This window comes from Mya arenaria, chromosome 3 (assembly GCF_026914265.1).
Source record: "Mya arenaria isolate MELC-2E11 chromosome 3, ASM2691426v1".
Lineage (NCBI taxonomy): Eukaryota > Metazoa > Mollusca > Bivalvia > Myida > Myidae > Mya > Mya arenaria.
This window is the reverse complement of record NC_069124.1, coordinates 40,414,581-40,437,209: the sequence shown is the minus strand read 5'-3', so window position 1 is coordinate 40,437,209 and position 22,629 is coordinate 40,414,581. Positions and strand designations below refer to the sequence as shown.

Here is a 22,629-nt window from a genome sequence, read left to right as displayed (position 1 = left end):
GCAAGGAACTGAATTTGGATGGATGTTCTTTTTACAAGCACAATCAATACATGAAATAACAGTCCTAAACTCCTGACTGCCATAAATGTAAAGATATCTTTCTTTGAGATCAAAACGTTTTCCAAAATTCCGAAGATGCTTGCTCGCCATAACAGATGTTTAACTTGCCCCAGTCTGGTTATATGGTAAAAATATCTAGAGACAGGAGACTGGAAAAGAAAATGCTGAGATGCTCAAACTTTAACGTTTAAGGTTGTATTATTGTTATTTGGTATTTCTAGCTGTTTGGCATAATAATGCTTCACGTTTAAAAGCAAAAGAAAATATTTGATCTCAATGTCTTGAACTGACTTTTGTTTTGTGCATTTTTTGAGTGACCACCCATATACCCCACCCGCCAAACATTGTCAAATAAGGTTTCATTTTCAATATGGTTGAAAAGGAACTGAGCAGATTCAACACCAGATTTTGTATCATGAAGACTAAAACCAGCCAAAAATCTATTCCCGGAGTCAGGCCCCCAAAACACATTTAAAGTCTATATATTTTATGTTTTGTGGGGAAGTTTGGCCCCCTCTAACGAAACTCCTTGATGCTCCTTTGGAATGGTATATCAAAGTTGATGCTCATAATTGATGATAAGGGGTATGGCTAGGTTTCGGCCTCTCAAAAGAAGAAAACTGGATTGATCCAACAGTCACACACTGACTTTTTTATTTTAGCTCATCTATCGACTGTGAAAAGCGTTGAGGTATTTTCATAGCCGTGGTATCATTGCCATCTGCCTCCTCATCTGTGTCATAATGTAAAACTTTTATCCATCCCCCCCCCCCCCAAAAAAAAAAAGAAAACAAAAACACCTGACAGACAAGATACTCAAATGAAACTTGTTACCCATGTTGCAAGAGACAATGATTTATGCACGTGTGTAGCAAGGCCCATAACTCTGCCCTTTATTCAAGGGAAAACAACAGATGAGCGTTGGTGTTTGTTCTGCAGAGCTCTTGTTAACACTGGTACTGGTTTCTCATATGAACTTTATGTGCACATCTTTAAGCTGTTAGAGGACATGGACAGTGTCGCACCACTCGTTGATATCTGTGAAAAGTTTCTATGATACTTTGGATGTAATTTTAGTACTAATAGTCTGTGTAATATTACAATAGCTGACTGATTTCACTATATAGTTCCCAAGTTGGGTTTGTTTTTTCATAATTATATTTAGGAAACAACAAGGCAGAGTGTTAATCCTACTAAATGACCCTCTGTTGGCGCATAACATCATTTAACTGTGTTTTATGATATTGTTGATCTTATTTCTCATTGTTTACAAATATCGACAGCAGTTGAATTGAAATAATTTGCTTTTTGTTTGTTCAAATGTATTGCATTTTGTTGGGATATTTTCTGAAAATGGGGAAATTTCAGAGGCTATTTTTGGGGAAAGTCCTTTGCTGATACCAGCTACAACAAAGAAGGATTAAAAGGCGAATAATAAAAGTTTTTTTACAACTTTCAAAAGATTCTTTTTGGTAATCAAATATTCAGAAATTTTGATTGACAGAATACCAGAATATTTGAATATCAACTTTGCAATTCATTTGCATCCCTAATAATTATTTTTGACCTTAGTATTTAAAAAAAATATCCTACAAGCTAGGCTTTCCAGGTTATGTTTTATTTTAATTTCCATTACTCTTCGATGCCAGTCATCTTGGCTCACTTCTAGCCATTTCCTTTTACATTAAGATGAGCTTATTCTTTAAGACAGGTAATTTAAAAGGAGGTGCCTGAATACTTAACAAGCATGATTTGTGGGCAATTACTTGGTATGGCTCGTTTCATCTATGTAAATGTCCTGAGGAGGTTGAGCAGAAAGCCTATGTAAATATATGTCCTGAGGTTTAGACCGAAGCCTAAAAGAAAATGTTTTACCATGGTAAGACAAATAGTTTATGTAGTTTGCCCAGTAAATAGCTGTCTTTGATGGCATTGTGACATTTTAATGTTTATGGATAAAATATGGTTGAATGGTTGTAGCCCGTTTGTCTGGTACTAATGTCTTGGGACTTTCAGCCAAGACTTTTTAATTCTAGACCTGGATTTGTGTTTTGTAATGTTTATGTCATCTCGTTTACAAAGAAAAAAATGTGAATGTTTTGTCATAAAGCGTGGGTGTTGTTGATGGTTGTGGTGGCATTGTTGTTGTTGTTGTGTAAAATTTTAATGTTTTGCTTAACATCGAAGCTATTCATGGTATTAATATGGAACTTGAACTTTGTAACGGCATACAAGAGATTGTGTGGCATTCGTTTTAGTACTATTACTTTCAGCTGTGAAATTTCACAACAAAAAGACTCCAAAACTCTTTCTGTACTTATTTTTAAATGAATCCTGCATATAAACTAATTTTATATAAAAGGCTGTGTACCAAACAAGGTCTCATTTCGAGTTTTTTGGTACCTGACATATCACTGATAGTCCTGAGTATACTCCTTATAAGATGCCACTTGAATAGTGTGTAGCATAAGAGGAGGTTATGAGAGCCTTAAAATGAAAATTACCACACCTGCTATCAATTTATTTAAAAGTGGCTTTCTTATCCAGGGTTGGGATCATAACAAAAAAACAAAGTTTGTATTTGCGATTGGTGTCTTATCTACATTTGGTTTGATTAACAGCCTCTTAGTCATTGCCCGTATCAGATGTTCGGTTTGTTTAATCCAGCTTAAGTTATATATATATGTGCAATTTATTTGCATCTCAAGTTCTGACACATGGGAAATGATGTACAGCAAGATTAGTTCTTGAAGTTGACATTTGAAACTCATCATTTTTGTGTTATTTTGGATATTTTTCAGGTTTCACAAGGAAATATGATTGGATGATAAGCGTAAGTCTTCTAACTAATAACCAAACTAATAACCACAGCGTGTTACACTAACCCTTAAACTGATTCACAAGAGTGGTGCATGTATTGCTATACAGTCAAACCCATAGGCTTGAACTCCTATTGACCAACAAAAATAACCTTGAGCCATGGGGAATTTGAACCAAGCAGGAATGCTCTAGCCAACGAGAAAATTTAGCCAATCAAGTTCAAGGCCATGGGGTTTGACTAGTTGTCTGCCTCTCTCATGAGGTGGAGGGATCAGGGTGAGATTGGTCTAGTGGTATACGTTGTCCTCAGCTCACCCAAGAGATGATGGTTTCATCGGCACCAGGGTGAGATTGGTCTGGTGGTATACGTTGTCCTCAGCTCACCCAAGAGGTGATGGTTTCATCGGCACCAGGGTTAGAGTGGTCTGGTGGTATACGTTGTCCTCAGCTCACCCAACAGATGATGGGTTTCATCGGCACCAGGGTTAGAGTGGTCTGGTGGTATAGTTGTCAGTATCTCAGTATATGCTTGCATTTAAAGGTATTTTGCTTGAACATTAAAAAATAACTATGATTAATTATTGGCCAATAATTTTCCCAGAACACTATCTAAATGAGACTATTATAATAAATAACAAGAGCGTGGCAGAGCAAACACCAACACTTGACCAACACTCGTCTTTATATTTTTCAGTCAAACTAGGTAATTATACAAGCCAGAGTTATGGGCCTTGCAGAACATGTGGGTATTGTCTCTAGCAGCATGTGGACAATTTCATTTGAATATCATGAACAATTTTGCATTATGGCATAGGTTAAAAAAATACTGCACTTCCATGATGGTGATTCCGATAATGCCAAGAACACCAAGGTCACCACCTGTAACCACAACATTTTCTCTAAACAATAAACAGATGAGCTTAACATTTAGATAGTTTTTTACTGCAATCCCATCACAAACATTTCTTGTTTACGACTTGTTATTTTCTTATTGATATTTTATTAGTGAAATAGTGTATTTTTCTTGAAGCCTTTTCTTAAGTGAATTAGATGATTCCCAAAAAAACTGCTCAATTTGATTAGGCTGTGCTCCTCTGATCTGAATGCCACACTCATATTTACATTGACAAATTGCACCGTGTTTTACCATACCAGATTAGGTGCGGCAATTACCAGGCGAAATATCACACAATGTAATGTTCAAGAAGCGTGCTAGGCGCATACAAATGACACTCATTGGCAGAATTTTCAGAGATAGTCGTGTTATTCTGGGTGTCTTACAGGAAGTTTTGTGAGCCAAGTTTATTATGTTTTTACACTGTCTGGCAATTTGATAAAGAACTTTGTTAAGAAACTTTCTAGTTATCATGTATGGGAATCAACAATATTATTTTACACAATAGGAAAATATTGAGTTTCTATCTTATATATCTAGAATTGGAACAGTTACCTTTTAGTGATGAGTTTTAAAACTGAAGAGAAGTAACAACTTTTTTTATTGCCAAACTCATAAGGTCAGAGGCTTTTTTAGCTCATCTGGATGTCGAAGAAAAGAAAGTTGAGGAATTGTCATAGTCTTGGTGTGTTCTGCATTGTCGCCATTGTGCAATGACTTCAACCTTGGCCATAACTCAAAAAATATAAGGCCAAAAAAAAAAAATTGTTTGTTTAGAGTAACCTTTCCCAAATTTCTAGGTAGGGTAGGTAGGGATATTTTTTTATTTTTTTTTCAAAATCTGTCGTAAGTTCAGAGTGTTTTCTTGCACATGGTAGTCTTTCCTACATTACTGTCATTGCCTGACTTTGTTTTATCATATTAACAATAATTCTGATTAAAATCTGCATTTATCCGCCCTTCGTAACTCTCTATTCGCTAAGGAATATTTTTTTTGTTCAGAAACGGGAAAAAATAGTTAGGGTCAGCGCATTTTTATAGGTAGGGTCGAGTTACCCGAAACGGACATATTTTTTTTTTTAGGTCTAAGATATTAATTCAAATGAAACTTTGTACAGTCCTGTTGCCAGAGAAGATATGCACATGTATGGCATGGCCCTTAACTCTTACTTAATGTCGAATAAGGGCTTTTAAAAACCGGCAATTTGCCGGTCTGGACCGATTTTGACTTTGCTGGAGCGATTGCATATGCAGGACTGAAAGATTGGTCTGAAAATTGTTGCTGTTGTTTTCAATCGGTCCAAAATGGCTAAGTCAGTAAAAAAATAGAAATTGTAATTTTTAGCTCTACTGGCCAAAGGCCAGAAAAGCTTATACGATGGTAATGTGTACGTAGTATGTGCATCTGTGCGGTCGTGCATTTGTGCGTCTGTAAACAATTGCTTGTGAACACGATACAGTCTTCAGTTTTGATTGTTTCTCAATGAAACTTGTACAGTATCTAGATATCCATTAGAGATCGGTTCCTTTCGAAAACCAGCAAGATCCGCCCATGAATGCCTTGATTATGGGCCATGAAAGTTTTAAAGAAATGTTTTCTATTTTTAGCCAGGTCTGCATGAGTGAATTCTATTTTTAGCCAAGTTTACATGTACATGTAAATTCAAGTCTAGAGTAAAGGGAGACAATTTGCAAGCCTAGGATTTTGAGAGACAATTTGCTTTTTGCTTCTGCAGTTGATTTTGTGAATTACTCTGCCTTGTTCTTGTTGAAAGCCCAAAGGCCATTTTTTAGCATTAAGTTCTGTAGTTTGCGCATTCATCTTAACAAAATTGGTTGTGAATGTTTAAGTTATGCACCTGATGTCAGAACTGGCCACACCCAGAGTTCACAGGTTTGGTAAACATAAATCTGGAAAGGTTTGAAAATCTTTTTGTGTGTTCGTGCATCCATCTCAGCACAATTGATTGTGAATGTTTGTTCAAATTGATCAATGTTGTCCTAGGATGCCCTTGACTTTGACCTTTTGACCAACTTTTTTTAACTTTTAAAACAACAGAAATTTTTACTATGAGTACAGTTTTGAAAGCATTTTTTTTTGTCGGATGACTTTTACTTTGCACATATTAAAATAGTTCATGCGCAGCTAATCTGAATCTGCTCACAATGAACGTGCTACGTTTTTAGGTAACCCAAACACAAAACATAAACTATATGTCTGTTGCCTTTTACTCATACATACATGCTCTCGATTGATATGACCACAAAAGCCATACCAGTAGAGCATAGGCCCTTTTGGGCCTCTTGTTTTAACAGTGTTTGTTTTACCACATCCTTAACTACCAGGGGACATCCTATTGTAGCTAAGGGACATCCTTGAGGGCGATTATTGTCTGTGTTAATTGACTTCGCTGTTTTCAGTACATCATATGTCAGATTTGCTGTCTTTTTCTCATGGAAAGAATTGTCACACTTTAGCTACAAAAATCCATTATCATTATATTATTAATGAAATTGTCATTGCTAATCCGCGAGAGCATTAAAGTTCCAAATGAATTAACCTTGTCGTGCTCTAATATCAACATCGACATGCTTGATTAACTACAGAGTCTGAAAGCTGCAAAGCGCGGTTTACATCATTTTTTAGGAAATGGGGGTCGATGACGACAGGTCTGCACTGATAAAGGTTCCAAACTTTTTGAAGCTCTGTGTTGTGTTATGCTACATTTTTGACTGAATAAACACATCCAAGTTGGTATTTACTTTGTTGTGCCTAAAATGTTTTTGGCTGCACTCCCTTTTATTCTATGATTGATAGCAGCGTTTTTCATCGTGTTAAGACTGTTTATCATCAAATGATTGAAAAAATATCAAAGACAACTTCATTATCTGTTTTGTAATGCTCAATTCCTGACATTCTTCTGTGTAATTTTCTGCTATAAAACTAGCCTAAAGAAATGTTAAAATTTGCAAACAGAATACAACATCTATCAGACACTGTCATTTCAAAGAAGGCTTCATTCTTTTAATCAAGTGTTTTAATGACAATCAAAGGGAATTATGGGGAATCAGCCGGTAAAAACATTGTACTTAAATGGCGTAAAACCAGTCTCTAGTCGGTTTGGATTGTTTTTTCGCCCAATCTATCATGATAGGTATTTTCTCCGACATTCGCAATCAGGAATTACCGCTTCATTTGTATATCATCTGACTTCTTTCCAGTGACAAGTTAAAATTAAGTCCCAATGGAATACTGAGCACCGAGCATTGAGGACCCTCAGTATAACATTGAATGCTGTAGTCTGATTGCTTGATTGAATAGGCCATCATTGCAGTCTGAAAAATTCTCTTAACGGCTATAATTTCTACATTTAAATCAAGTTCTGCACTAGTTAGTAGGCTTTCAAAATGAAAGTAAATGATATTGGAAAGTGTTTTTCCTCAGTAATGAGATACATTGAGCAACTTGGTCTCTTGTAAGGTTATACAGTAGGAATAAAAAGTATGAACATAAGTTAGAGTAATGCAAGATTACACATTGTTGTTGGCACTTTGAAATGTACTAACTGAGTACTGGGGAAATTAAGTTAAATCATATTCCATTGTATATGCAGGAGATGGTCAACATTCCAACATACAGTGATATACAAATTGGGTAGGGCCACAAGTTATAAACAGCATTAGAAAACAGCCCTCTCTGCTTACTGTGCTTAAATGCCTCAGTTACTATGGTAACTATGCTTACTATGCTATTACTATTGCTTACTACGGTAACCAAGGATTGAAGTTAAAAACCAAATAAAAAGCTTTTATTTTCATCTTGCCTGTTTTCAAACACAAAAGGTTGATGTTTTGTCATAGCCTTGATTTCAACATCATCTTCGGTGTCAATGTAGGTGTGCAGAAACCTGGCACAAGATATTCACATGAAACTTAGTATTATGAACACTTAAAGTGAAATGATTTAAAAATTAAACGAGACTTGTCAGGAAGTAGAAATTTAATTGTTATTCCATGAGACAACAATCTGAAGCAAGGCACATAACTCTTATTTAACTGCCAAGTTATGGACCTTGGTCACATTTTCGTGCCCCTGTCAATAACTCTGATTTGTCTATATATGGTAGCTGGTATTTAATTGTCCACTACAGGTGAGATTTATAACCATTGGAAGGTGCAGTTAATGTGAAATGCCACCATAATTTCTAAAAGTGATGTTTTATGATATTAATTAGAAATTAAAATTTTATTTGGGATTCGTATTCAAATTAGACAGTAATCATGTCAACAGGTTCCTGTAATTTTAGTGTTTAGTATGCAACGGGTTTCAGTTGGCAGTCAATGTTTTCATATTGTAACTTCGAAGCTTCTTGGTATGCCATAATGAAGTTCTAGTGTGTTGTCATTGCTGTTCCTACCACTGCTAAATTACTCAGAGACAAACTCTACCATTGCTCAATCACACCAAGACATATGCCACCATTGCTCAATCACACCAAGACATATGCCAGCATTGCCCAATCACACGGACACATATTCTATCACTGCTAAAACAAACCAAGACATATTCCACTGTTGCTCAATCACTCCGAGATATATTCCACCATTGCTCAATCACACCAAGACATATTACACTGTTGCTCCAGTACAATGAGACATATAAAACTGTTGCTAAATCACATCGAGACATACTCAACCACTGCTCTTTCACACCTAGACAATCTTCATAAATCCTCAATAAAGATAAGACATACTCTTCCGTTGCTAAACCACTTCTAGGCATACTCCACCTCCATTGCTTGATTACATCAAGACATACTCCACCATTGCTTAATCACATCAAGACATACTTTCATCTCCATTACTCGATCACATCAAGACATACTTCCACCATTGCTCAATCAAATCAAGACATACTTTCACCATTGCTCGATCATATCAAAACATACTTTCACCATTGCTCAATCAACCATTGCCCAATCACATCAAGACATGCTTCCACCATTGCCCAATTACATCACAACATACTTTCACCATTGCTCAATCCACCATTGCCCAATCACATCAAGATATACTTCCACCATTGCTCAATCACATCAAAACATACTTCCACCATTGCTTGATCACATCAAGACATACTTTCACCATTGCTCAATCCACCATTGCCCAATCACATCAAGACATACTTCCACCATTGCCCAATCACATCAAAACATACTTCCACCATTGCTCGATCACATCAAAACATACTTCCACCATTGTTCGATCACATCAAGACATACTTTCACCATTGCTCAATCCACCATTGCCCAATCACATCAAAACATACTTCCACCATTGTTCGATCACATCAAGACATACTTTCACTATTGCTCAATCCACCATTGCCCAATCACATCAAAACATACTTCCACCATTGCTCTATCACATCAAGACATAATTTCACCATTGCTAGATCACATGAAGACAGACTTTCACCGTTGCTCAATCAGATCAAGAAATAATTCCACCATAGCTTAATCACACCAAGACATACTCCACAATTGCTCACTCACACCATGACTTATTACTCCACCATTGCTCACTCACATCAAGACATACTTTCACCATACCTCAATCACATCAAGACATACTTCCACCATACCTCAATCACATCAAGACATACTTTCACCATACCTCTCTCACATCAAGACATACTTCCACCATACCTCGCTTACATCAAGACATACTTCCACCATTGCTCAATCACATCAAGACATACTTCCACCATTGCTCAATCCACCATTGCTCAATCACATCAAGACATTATTCCACCATTGCTCTATCACATCAAGACATACTTTCACCATTGCTCAATCCACCATACCTTAATCACATCAAGACATACTTCCACCATTGCTCGCTCACATCAAGACATACTTCCACCATTGCTCAATCCACCATTGCTCAATCACATAAAGACATACTTTCACCATTGCTCGCTCACTTCAAGACATATTTCCACCATACCTCGCTCACATCAAGACATACTTCCACCATAGCTCGCTCACATCAATACATACTTCCACAATACCTTAATCACATCGAGATATACTTCCACCATACCTCAATCACATCGAGACATACTTCCACCATACCTTGCTCACATCAAGACATATTCCACCATTGCTCAATCACATCAAGACATACTTCCACCTTTGCTCAATCTCATCAAGACATACTTCCACCATTGCCCAATCACACCAAGACATACTTTCACCATTGCTCAATCTCATCAAGACATACTTCCACCATTGCCCAATCACACCAAGACATACTTTCACCATTGCTCAATCCACCATTTCCCAATCACATCAAGACATACTTTCACCATTGCTCAATCCACCATTGCTCAATCCACCATTGCTCAATCTCATCAAGACATACTTCCACCTATGCTCAATCTCATCAAAACATACTTCCACCATTGCCCAATCCACCATTGCTCAATCCACCATTGCCCAATCACACCAAGACATACTTTCACCATTGCTCAATCTCATCAAGACATACTTCCACCATTGCCCAATCACACCAAGACATACTTTCACCATTGCTCAATCCACCATTGCCCAATCACACCAAGACATATTTTCACCATTGCTCAATCCACCATTGCTCAATCCACCATTGCTCAATCTCATCAAGACATACTTCCACCATTGCCCAATCACACCAAGACATACTTTCACCATTGCTCAATCCACCATTGCCCAATCACATCAAGACATACTTCTACCATACCTCAATCACATCAAGACATACTTCCACCATTGCTCAATCACATCAAAACATACTTTCACCATTGCTCGCTCACATCAAGATATACTCCACCATAGCTTGCTCACATCAAGACATACTTCCACCATTGCTCAATCCACCATTGCCCAATCACATTAAAACATACTTCCACCATTACTCAATCACATCAAGACATACTTCCACCATTGCTCAATCCACCATTGCCCAATCACATTAAAACATACTTCCACCATTGCTCAATCACATCAAGACATACTTGAACCATTGCTCAATCACATCAATACATACTTCCACCATTGCTCAATCACATCACAACATACTCCCACCATTGCTCAATCCACCATTGTCTAGTTTAAACATATTTATTTTACAACGATTGTGAAACAAGTTATTACAACATTATATTAATCACTCTCGTTGGCACGATTTTACGCGAGAGTGTGGTCTTGTGTTGTGGGGGAAACCGGAGAACCCGGAGGAAACCCACTTGTCCGGCTTGGTGACCACAAACCAAACTCACATGCGCCCAGGCCGGGAATCGAACCCGGGTCGCCTAGGTGAGAAGCGAGTGCGCTAACCACTGCGCTAACCGGACAACCATAACCAAAACAAGACATCCACCATTGTCCAATCACATCAAGACATAGTTCCACCATTGCTCAATCCACCATTGCCCAATCACTTCAAAACATACTTCCACCATTGCTCAATCACATCAAAACATACTTCCATCATTGTCCAATCACATCAAAACATACTTCCACCATTGCTTAATCACATCTAGACATATTTCCATCATACCTTGATCACATCAAGACATACTCCACCATTGCTTGCTCACATCAATACATACTTCCACCATTGCTCAATCACATCAAGACATACTTCCACCATTGCTCAATCACATCAAGACATACTCCACCATTGCTCTATCACATCAAGACATTCTTCCACCATTGCCCAATCACATCAAAACATACATCCACCATTGCTCAATCACATCAAGACATACTTCCACCATTGCTCAATCACATCAAGACATACTTCCACCATTGCTCTATAACATCAAGACATACTTCCACCATTGCTCAATCACATCAAGACATACTTCCACCATTGCTCAATCACATCAAAACATACTCCACAATTGCTCGCTAACATCAAGACATACTTCCACCATTGCACGCTAACATCAAGACATACTTTCACCATTGCTTAATCACATCTAGACTTATTTCCATCATACCTTGATCACATCAAGACATACTCCACCATTGCTCGCTCACATCAAGACATACTTCCACCATTGCTTGCTAACATCAAGACATACTTCCACCATTGTGCAATCACATCACAACATACTTCCACCATTGCTCAATCCACCATTGCTCACTAACATCAAGACATACTTCCACCATTGCTCAATCACATCAAGACATACTTCCACCATTGCTCAATCCACCATTGCCCAATCACATCAAAACATACATCCACCATTGCTCAATCACATCAAGACATATTTCCACCCTTGCTTACTCACATCAAGACATACTTCCACCATTGCTCTATCACATCAAGACATACTTCCACCATTGCTCAATCACATCAAGACATACTTCCACCATTGCTCAATCACATCAAAACATACTCCACAATTGCTCGCTAACATCAAGACATACTTCCACCATTGCACACTAACATCAAGACATACTTCAACCATTGCTTAATCACATCTAGACATATTTCCATCATACCTTGATCACATCAAGACATACTCCACCATTGCTCGCTCACATCTAGACATACTTCCACCATTGCGCAATCACATCACAACATACCACCACCATTGCTCAATCCACCATTGCTCGCTAACATCAAGACATACTTCCACCATTGCTCGCTCACATCAAGACATACTTTCACCATTGCTCGCTCACATCAAGACATACTTTCACCATTCACCATTGCTCGCTCACATCAAGACATACTTCCACCATTGCTCGCTCACATCAAGACATACTTCCACCATTGCTCGCTAACATCAAGACATACTTTCACCATTGCTCGCTCACATCAAGACATACTTTCACCATTCACCATTGCTCGCTCACATCAAGACATACTTTTACCATTGCTCGCTCACATCAAGACATACTCCACCATTGCTCAATCACATCAAGACATGCTTTCACCATTGCTCAATCACATCAAGACATACTTTCACCATTGCTCGCTCACATCAAGACATACTTTTACCATTGCTCGCTCACATCAAGACATACTTCCACCATTGCTCGCTAACATCAAGACATACTTCCACCATTGCTCGCTCACATCAAGACATACTTCCACCATTGCTCGCTCACATCAAGACATACTTTTACCATTGCTCGCTCACATCAAGACATACTCCACCATTGCTCAATCACATCAAGACATACTTCCACCATTGCTCGCTCACATCAAGACATACTTTTACCATTGCTCGCTCACATCAAGACATACTTCCACCATTGCTCAATCACATCAAGACATGCTTTCACCATTGCTCAATCACATCAAGACATACTCCACCATTGCTCAATCACATCAAGACATTCTTCCACCATTGCTCAATCACATCAAGACATACTCCACCATTGCTCAATCACATCAAGACATACTCCACCATTGCTCAATCACATCAAGACATGCTTTCACCATTGCCCAATCACACCAAGACATCATAGCTTGATCACATCAAGACATACTCCACCATTGCTAAATCCACCTTTGCCCAATCACATCTAAACATGCTTTGTATAAGGTTTTTTGTGCACCTCTTTTCTGTGTTTGGGCAGAGTTATTACAACCTCTTTTCAATGCTTCAAAACCTGCAAACACTTGTTTTTCGCAAACAGATGTTCAGTAAGGGGGTTGAATGCCCGATCCCCGTCCTAACTTGAAAACAATGCCAAAAAAAGACATCTTATTTTAGTTTGTATCCCATAATAATTATCTTTGTTATAGGAATCACCTTGTCCTGTCCCTTCATCCGTATGGCTGTCCTGGGACATCGGGACAAGTATTCATGTGTAATTTTTCACCATTACTCTATATGTTTTTCAGGTATTGAAATCAAACTTCATATACAGATAGATCTCATTGAGGAGAAGTCCAGGGCACAGGAACCATAACTGGCTGCCTTATTTTATAGTCATTGTTGTTTGTTAATTTTCATACTTATTTTTGTCCAGAGAGTAACTTGAAAAGTCTTTGAGGTATTTACTTCAAACTTATTAAGCAGTCTCATTTAGGAGAAGTTTAGAAGAAAGGAATCATAACTCTTGCTGCAGTGCTTTTTTGAGTTATTGTTTTTTTTTTCATCTTTGAGCTATTTACTTCAAACTTCATTTACATATAGGTCTCATTTAGGAGAAGCAGTGCACATGAACCATAACTCCTATTACTGATATTGTAATTTGTGGCTGCCAATTTTTATACTGTACTTGTTTTTTTTTCCTTCCTTAATTTTTTATGTTTTTAATCGACTTCAGGTGTAGAAAAGAAACATAATATTGTGTTTGGTCAACTCAATTTAATACTTTGTTTTTAAAAACTTAAAATAAAATTTCATGTCTTATTTCCCTGATGTTATATGGTGCCTTATTTCTATATAGTAGAACCATTACCTTAATTGATGCCTAATCTCACTGATGTAGGGCTTTTAATGAGCATAACTCATTCCCAGTGATACTTCTTATTACAAGAAGGTGATGTGGTGGGGGTAGTAATCACATCCATTGATAGCTCTAGCTTCTGTTTCCAAGCAAAATGCCCACAATGGGATACACTTACACTCCTGCTTTTCTTAGTATTTCAGAATCAATGTCTGACAATGCTGTTTGCCATGAAAACAATTTGAATATTTATCTTTATTCTCAGATGGATTATTACCATGCTGTCAATATTGTTCCTGCTCACATGCGAGTGTATCATTTGGGATTACCATTTTTGCTGGTCCAAAGTGGAAAAAAACATTGAAACATCACTTGATGTATTGCACAATATTTTGTGAGTTAATGTTTATAAAATTGGGGGCTGGATGTTGGAAACTTTGGTCATTTCTTAAAATTTGATTATTTCTTCTTGCACAAAACTTGAATAACATGCCATACATTTTCAGCCAATCAAGGGTGCTAGACTTTTCAAATGTTTTGTTTCTTATTTGTGAAAAATTGTTACTAGTAAATTGCTATTACTGTGCATGCGCATGTAGCCATATCAGAGGTTTTTCATAAAACCTGCTATTGTTGACTTGAGTAATCACAATAAAATTTACAGTAAAATACAATTCTAAGAAAATTGCAACCAATGAAATTCAGTTATAAGGGATCAGGCATATCCTGGAACGATTTATGTGTGGGCATAAGGTTTCCCAAATTATACCCTGGTTTATTATGTTAGCAAAATAATAAAGACTTAAAATATACATAAAACATTTGCATTTAAAATTGCAAAGCAACAGGAAACGAATTGAAGTTATGGATGATCAAAATACTTGCAGGGCAACATTGTGATGCATTCTTAGCTGATCCCCCCCCTCCCCCCCTCTCCCTTTCTGACATGTGGTATTCATAGGGACTTTGATAGGTACTTGCTATGCAAAGGGGTGGTACCAGGTATGCGTGGAACATTTTTTGTATGCAAATATATTTGTGAAAATCTATATTTCACAGGATATGTATATAATTAAATGAGTATTCATGGTGAGCTATTGTGATCGGTCTTTGTCCGGCGTCCGTCCGTCAGTCCATCCATCCGTCAGTCAGTCAGTCAGTCAGTCCATGAAACTTTACAGGAAGCTTCCTTGGGTGACCATCTACAAAAATACAACATGAAGTCACGATTGATCAACAAGCACAATAACAGCAACAATAACAAAATGACTGACTTCCTGTTTTGCTTTAAAAAACATCTCCTCTGAAACTACCGCTCCAAATTCAATGAAACTTTATAGGAAGCTTCCTTGGGTGACCCTCTACAAAAATACAACATGAAGTCACGATTGATCAACAAGCACAACAACAGCAACAATAACAAAATGACTGACTTCCTGTTTTGGTTTAAAAAACATCATCTCCTCTGAAACTACCGCTCCAAATTCAATGAAACTTTATAGGAAGCTTCCTTGGGTGACCCTCTACAAAATTACAACAAGAGGTCACGATTGATCAACAACAACAACAACAGCAACAACAACAAAATGGCCAACTTCCTATTTTGCTTTAAAAAACATCTCCTCTTAAACTACCAGTCCAAATTCAATTAAACTGTACAGAAATCTTCCTTGGGTGACCCTCTACAAAAATACAACAAGGGGTCATGATTGATCAACAACAACAACAAAATGGCCAAAATGTTAAAATCTGATAGTTATGTAAAGCTTACTCTTGAAGCAAGGGCAGCAAGTCTTGCTATATGGTCTCCCTTTTTGTTGAAGATTCCACTACTTTTTACTTTTAGTAACAAGGGAATAGATTTTAAATTTTATTTAGTCTTCAACATAGTCACTTCATAGTAATTATTGTTCTTTTTCTTTAGAAGAAATTTCATTTTTACTTAATGATAAATTAAATAATCAGTTTTTCCATTGAACTTCATGTAGATTATTGTAAACTTCATGTAGATTATTCTAAGCTACAATCTTATCTTCTGTGTGGATAGTGAATAAGCCCTGAAGTATTTAAAGAAAAAATTATTTTGAACATGTGAAGGAAGGTGATGTTGACCTAGATGGAAGAACCAATGATATTAGTGGAAGGTGCTGAATGTGTTCTGATATTTGATTTTTAGAGCTTAAGGGAGTTTCTTGATTTTATTGGATGGTGCACGAAGTCCTGTGTGTGTGCAGGCAATTGAACAAAGTCCTGTCAGTGTGCAGGCAACTGAAAAAAGTCCTGTCAGAGTGCAGGCAACTGAACAAAATCCTGTCAGTGTGAAGTCAATCACCAGGTCATGTCAGTGTGCAGGAAACTGTGACAAGTCCTGTCAGTGTGCAGGCAATTGTGACAAGTCCTGTCAGTGATTATCCAGGCAACATGTTTGACCAGTATGTTTTTCAATATTCTTTGAGAACAAATATCAAGCCATATTGATTACAAAGGTTAAACTCTTTTACTCAGGTGAGCGATTTAGGGCCATCATGACCCTCTTGTTACTTGTTACATCTAGGCTTGTTTCAAGAAATTGATGCTAAGGTTTCAACTTGTGAAACACTGACATCATTTGAATAGCTTTTACAAAGGGTTTCATTTATTCACAGAAATTGAATCCTTATTATTAGAACATAGTTTCCTTGCAGTCTGATTGCCTTTGTTTAAAAATGTAACAAAAGAAATCAACTTTCCATATAGGGACTGTTCTGTTTTCAAGTTTGAAGATTTCTGTCTTAAACACTGGTCTCCCTAGAATTCTTCAGCTTTAGTTTTCTGTTCTATTCCACCCAGAAATCTGTCCAAATCTTAGGAGATTATAAGTCATCATATTAACATTCAGACAGTATAGAGGCTCACGGTGTATGAGGTTTGATGGTTGTGGCTGTTCCAGACCATTATGTCCATTTTCAGATGGTAAATTGCTTCTATTATTAAGACTTGTCCCCCTTGGAACTCTCCTGAAAAGGAAGTGTGAAAAGGTGGAAGATTTTGGATTACCCATGTGACACCGGACATTGATTGGAACATTGGTGAATTATAGACTTTTTCATTATTATGATTATTAAACTATAATATCTTGATTGAAGAGCTTCATTGTTTTCAACCAATTTCTCAAAATACTTTTCTTCATGTAGTTGGAAACATCATAATTATTCAAAGAACAGCTCATTTATTAAGCTATGCACTAACTAGATAAATAAATAGGAGTGGTTCTTTTCCGGAGAAAAATCTCAATTATTATTGAAGCTAGTGCTACCTCAAAGACGCAACAGATCCCTTGTGAGAAAAGCATGCTCGACCCTGAAAGGGTCCACTGGTCTTTATATACAGTAAATTCTCAGTCCAAATGGAGCCGGAGCTTTGCTAATTTGCATATTACCAACCAAGTAAACATATACGTAATATGAATGTATTTCTGTCTATAACGGAATGTTATACTATGAATGCACATATTCCGCCTACAGCGGACCGTTACACTAGAGTAGTGGGCATTGCTACTTAATTTTGAGATTGTCTCTGGGAACATGTGCACAGCTTAATTTGAATTTCTTGAATGGTTTTATGGCATAGGTGAACAAAAATACACTACAATCAAGCTGACACTGCCACAATATCCCGACTTTTTCTCAAAAACTGATAATTTCATACTTCAATCCCATCAGGAACATTGCGTGTTCACGACCTATTTCATTCTTGTTGATATTTTATTAGTGAAATAGTGTATTTTTCTTGAAGCCTTTTCCTAAGTGAATTAGATGAATCCCACAAAACTGCTGAATTTGATTAGGCTGTCATCCAGTGATCCGAATGCCACACACATATTCACACTGACAAATTGCACCGTGTTTTACCATACCAGATTAGGTGCCGCAATTACCAGGTGAAATATCACACAATGTAAATGTTCAAGAAGCGTGCTAGGCGCATACAAATGACACTCCTTGGCGTTTTTTCAGAGATAGTCGTGTTATTTTGAGTGTCTTACAGGATGTTTTGTGAGCCATGTTTTAACACTGTCTGGCAATTTGATAAAGAACTTTGTTAAGAAACTTTCTGGAAAATATTGAGTTTATATCTTAGTATTGTAAAAAACTCACTCACTCTGAACCAGTCACCTAAATTCAGTGATTAACTTAGAATGGACTGGTTTACTGATTTTATGTCCGCATCATTCTTTGTTGAAATTAAGTATATAACTTAAATACCTAACTCATATAAACAAACACCAATCAGTTACTGGAAGATACTTATTTGGTCAGAATGTTTTAAATCTTAGCTTAAAATCATTCAATCTTATATAGCGCTACCATAACGCTTTTCGGCAAAATATAACATTTTATTTCATATTTTTATATACAGTTCTAATTTGAACTTTTGATGTTTTATCTCTAAAACAAGCCTATTGTTCACATTTCTCAGAAAATAAATATTTCAATGTCTGACTCTATAAAACATAAACAGTCCATTTAATAATTAAGAGAAATATGAGCTTATGAGATCTCTGCGAAAGACATATGGAAGTTGTTTTCATTAACAATCTTCTTTGTTATTGCAAGACGCATTATATCAGAGACCTTTAAACCTCCAAATATTGTCATATATAGCTGTCCTTGTCAGCAAAGTGCAAAAATCAAACCTTGGCCTTAACTATAAAAGATATCCAAATGAAGACATGTTGCCAGAGTTAATATGCATATGTATAGCAAGCCCTAGAACTTTGAAGAAAAAACAAATCAGATCGGAGTTGGCGTTTGCTTCCCAGCTCCTTGTTTGTTTGCTGCAGTCCCTTTTTCATGTTAGATAGCATGCCCATTTTATTGTGTAAAGCATGTTTGTCATCAAGGAATTAAAAAAGATATCAAGGACATCTCATTATCTGTTTTGTAGTTGGCTCATTTTCTGAATTTGACATTCTTCCGTGTGATTTTCTGTTAAAAAAGTAGCCTAAAGAAATTTTAATTTGCAAACAGAATACAACATCGATCAGACACTGTCATTTCAAAAAAGGCTTCATTCTTCTAATCAAGTGTTTTAATGACAATCAAAGGGAATTATAGGGAATCAGCCGGTAAAAACATTGTACTTAAATGGCGTAAAACCAGTCTCTAGTTGTGGCGGATTGTTATTCAGTCCAATCTATCGTGATAGGTATTTTCTCCGACATTTGCAATCAGGAATTACCGCTTCATTTGTATATAATCTGACTTCTTTCCAGTGACAAGTTAAAATTAAGTCCCCATGGAATAATGAGCACCAAGCATTGAGGACCTTCCATATAGCATTGGACGCCATAGTCTGATTGCTTGATTAAATGATTGCCATCATTGCAGTCTGAAAATCTGTCTTAACTACTATAATTTTTGCATTAAAATTAAGTTCTGCACTAGCTAGGAGTCTTTTTTAAAATGAAAGTTAATGATATTGGAAGTAATGAGGTATATTGAACAACTTGGCTTTACAATTACAAAAGAGAAAACAAGTATTGACAGTAACTGTTGTAGGAGCAATGCATGATGAAAATGTGGCTGACACTTTCAAGTGCCTGAGTGACAAGCTAGTACTGTGTTGTAATCATATTTTATTGTTTTATAATGCACATTATTTAGATATTGTAAATATACAAACATGTAATGGGTTTTTAAAGAGAATAGGATGCTTCAGAAAAGGGACAGGGTGCTAAAGGGCAGCCACCCTTGCAGCCACCGAAGATCCATTACGGCTGTCGCATGTTGAAGATAAAAAACAAATAAAAAAGCTTTCTTTTTCACCATGTTGAGGTATAATTGTCATAGCCTGGTTTCAGCAGCATCTTCTGTGTCAATGTACTGGTGTGCGGAAACCTGGAACAAGATATTCCCATGAAACTTAGTATATATATATGTTACTTGTGACAATATGCACAATTTTGAGTAGTAAGGCACATAGCTCTGACTCTAATGATTGCCAAGTTATGGGCCTACTTGGACTGAGGAACATGCTTTTTGCTCTCTTCAGAACATTTTAATCATGGAACCTAGAACCAAAACCTTCTAAAATATGGAAGATTATGTTACTTTAACATGTTTGTAACGGGATGGAATCTCTCTCTACAAGTAATTATTAGTTTATCTGTGACATACACATTAAACTGAAATTGAAGTTGATGCTGGGTATTGCTTGTTGATTAGGGAATCTGTTTGTAATTATCATGTGGCTTCTCTTTGAATGGTTTACTGGTCCAATGGGACTAATAAATCCACAATAATCTGAATTTCATGTTGACACTCGTGTTAATATGAACATTAAAGCAGGGTTTCACTGGTGGGGATTTTCGTGCCCCTGTCAATAATTCTGATTTGTCTGTATATGGTAGCTGTTATAAAACTGTCCTCTAGTGTTGAGATTTATAACCATTGGAAGGCAAAGTTAATGTGGAATGCCGCCATGTTTCTAAAAGTGATGTTTTTATGTTATTAATTAGAAAATCTAGACCCATAAACCAGAGTTTCATTTTGGATTAGTATTCCTTGCTGTCAGATTAGAGAGTGCTCATGTCAACAGGTTCCTCTGATATCAGTGCTGAATATATATATATATATTCAACAGGTTTTTAGCTCGACTATTCGAAGAAAAGGTGGGCTATACTACTCGCCCCGGCGTCGGCGTCTGGTTCAAGTTTTAGGGCAAGTTGGGATTTTCACTTATAAGTCCAATACCCTTCATTCAATTGACTTAATACTTCACACAGTTGTTCAGGGCCATCACATGATGAGGTTAGATAACTCCATATTATTCTTTACACAGATTATGGCCCCTGATTGACTATGGAACTTAGGTTAAAGTTTTAGGGCAGGTTGGGATATTTATTAATAACTTCTATACCCTTCATTCAATTGACTTAATACTTCACACAATTGTTCAGGCCCATCACATAATGAGGTTACATAACTCCATATTATCCTTAATACAAGTTATGGCCCCTGATTGACTTAGGTCAAAGTTTTAGGCAAGTAAAAGTTATGGGCAAGTTGGGATTTTAATAAAAAAACCTTCTATACCATTCATTCAATGCACTTAATAAAATTCAAAATTATTTATGACCATCTTACAACAAGAAACATAACTCCATTTTAACCCTAAATACAAATTATGGCCCTTGAATTATTATTATTATTTTTATGCCCCCGAAGGTGGGCATATTAAAATCGCAACATCCGTCCGTCCGTCCGGCTCTGTAACTTTCCCTTGTATGGGCAGATTTTAAAATAACTTGCCACATGTGTTCCACATACCAAGACGACGTGTCGCGTGCAAGACTCGTGTCCCTACCTCAAAGGTCAAGGTCACACTTAGTGTTTATTCACAATGGAGTGCTGCATATAAGGACATAGAGTATAGGTTGTTGTGTCCAGGCTGTAACTTTCTCTTGTATGGACAGATTTTAAAATAACTTGCCACATGTGTACCACATACCAAGACGACGTGTCGCGTGCAAGACCCGTGTCCCTACCTCAAAGGTCTAGGTCACACTTAGTGTTTATTCACAATGGAGTGCTGCATATAAGGACATAGAGTATAGGTTGTCGTGTCCGGGCTGTAACTTTCCCTTGTATGGACAGATTTTAAAATAACTTGCCAAATGTGTTCCACATACCAAGACAACGTGTCGCTTGCAAAACCCGTGTCCCTACCACAAAGGTCAAGGTCACACTTAGTGTTTATTCACAATGGAGTGCTGCATATAAGGATATAGAGTATAGGTTGTCGTGTCCGGGTTGTAACTTTCTCTTGTATGGACAGATCTTAAAATAACTTGCCACATGTGTTCCACATACCAAGATGACGTGTCGCGTGCAAGACCCGTGTCCCTACCTCAAAGGTCAAGGTCACACTTAGTGTTTATTCACAATGGAGTGCTGCATATAAGGACATAGAGTATAGGTTGTCGTGTCCGGGCTGTAACTTTCCCTTGTATGGATAGATTTTAAAATAACTTGCCAAATGTGTTCCACATACCAAGACAACGTGTCGCGTTCAAAACCTGTGTCCCTACCTCAAAGGTCAAGGTCACACTTAGTGTTTATTCACAATGGAGTGCTGCATATAAGGACATAAAGTGTAGGTTGTCGTGGCCGGGCTGTAACTTTCCCTTGTATGGACAGATTTTAAAATAACTTGCCAAATGTGTTCCACATACCAAGACAATGTGTCGCGTGCAAAACCTGTGTCCCTACCTCAAAGGTCAAGGTCACACTTAGTGTTTATTCACAATGGAGTGCTGCATATAAGGACATAGAGTATAGGTTGTCGTGTCCGGGCTGTAACTTTCTCTTATATGGACAGGTTTTAAAATAACTTGCCACATGTGTTCCACAT

The 22,629-nt window shown here is 37.1% G+C and overlaps 1 protein-coding gene across 6 annotated transcripts in view; it reads left to right on the top strand.

Moving 5' to 3' along the window:
• LOC128227720 (amyloid beta precursor protein binding family B member 2-like) overlaps positions 1-22,629 on the top strand; it is a 74,412-nt gene that overhangs the window by 17,661 nt on the left and 34,122 nt on the right. For 2 of the 6 annotated variants that reach the window (XM_052938502.1, XM_052938501.1), the window contains exon 3: positions 2,862-2,893. The exons of the other annotated variants lie outside the window; for them this stretch is intronic. The gene's annotated coding sequence lies outside the window, so the exon portion shown is untranslated. The remainder of the gene's footprint in view (positions 1-2,861; positions 2,894-22,629) is intronic. 6 annotated transcript variants of the gene reach the window in all.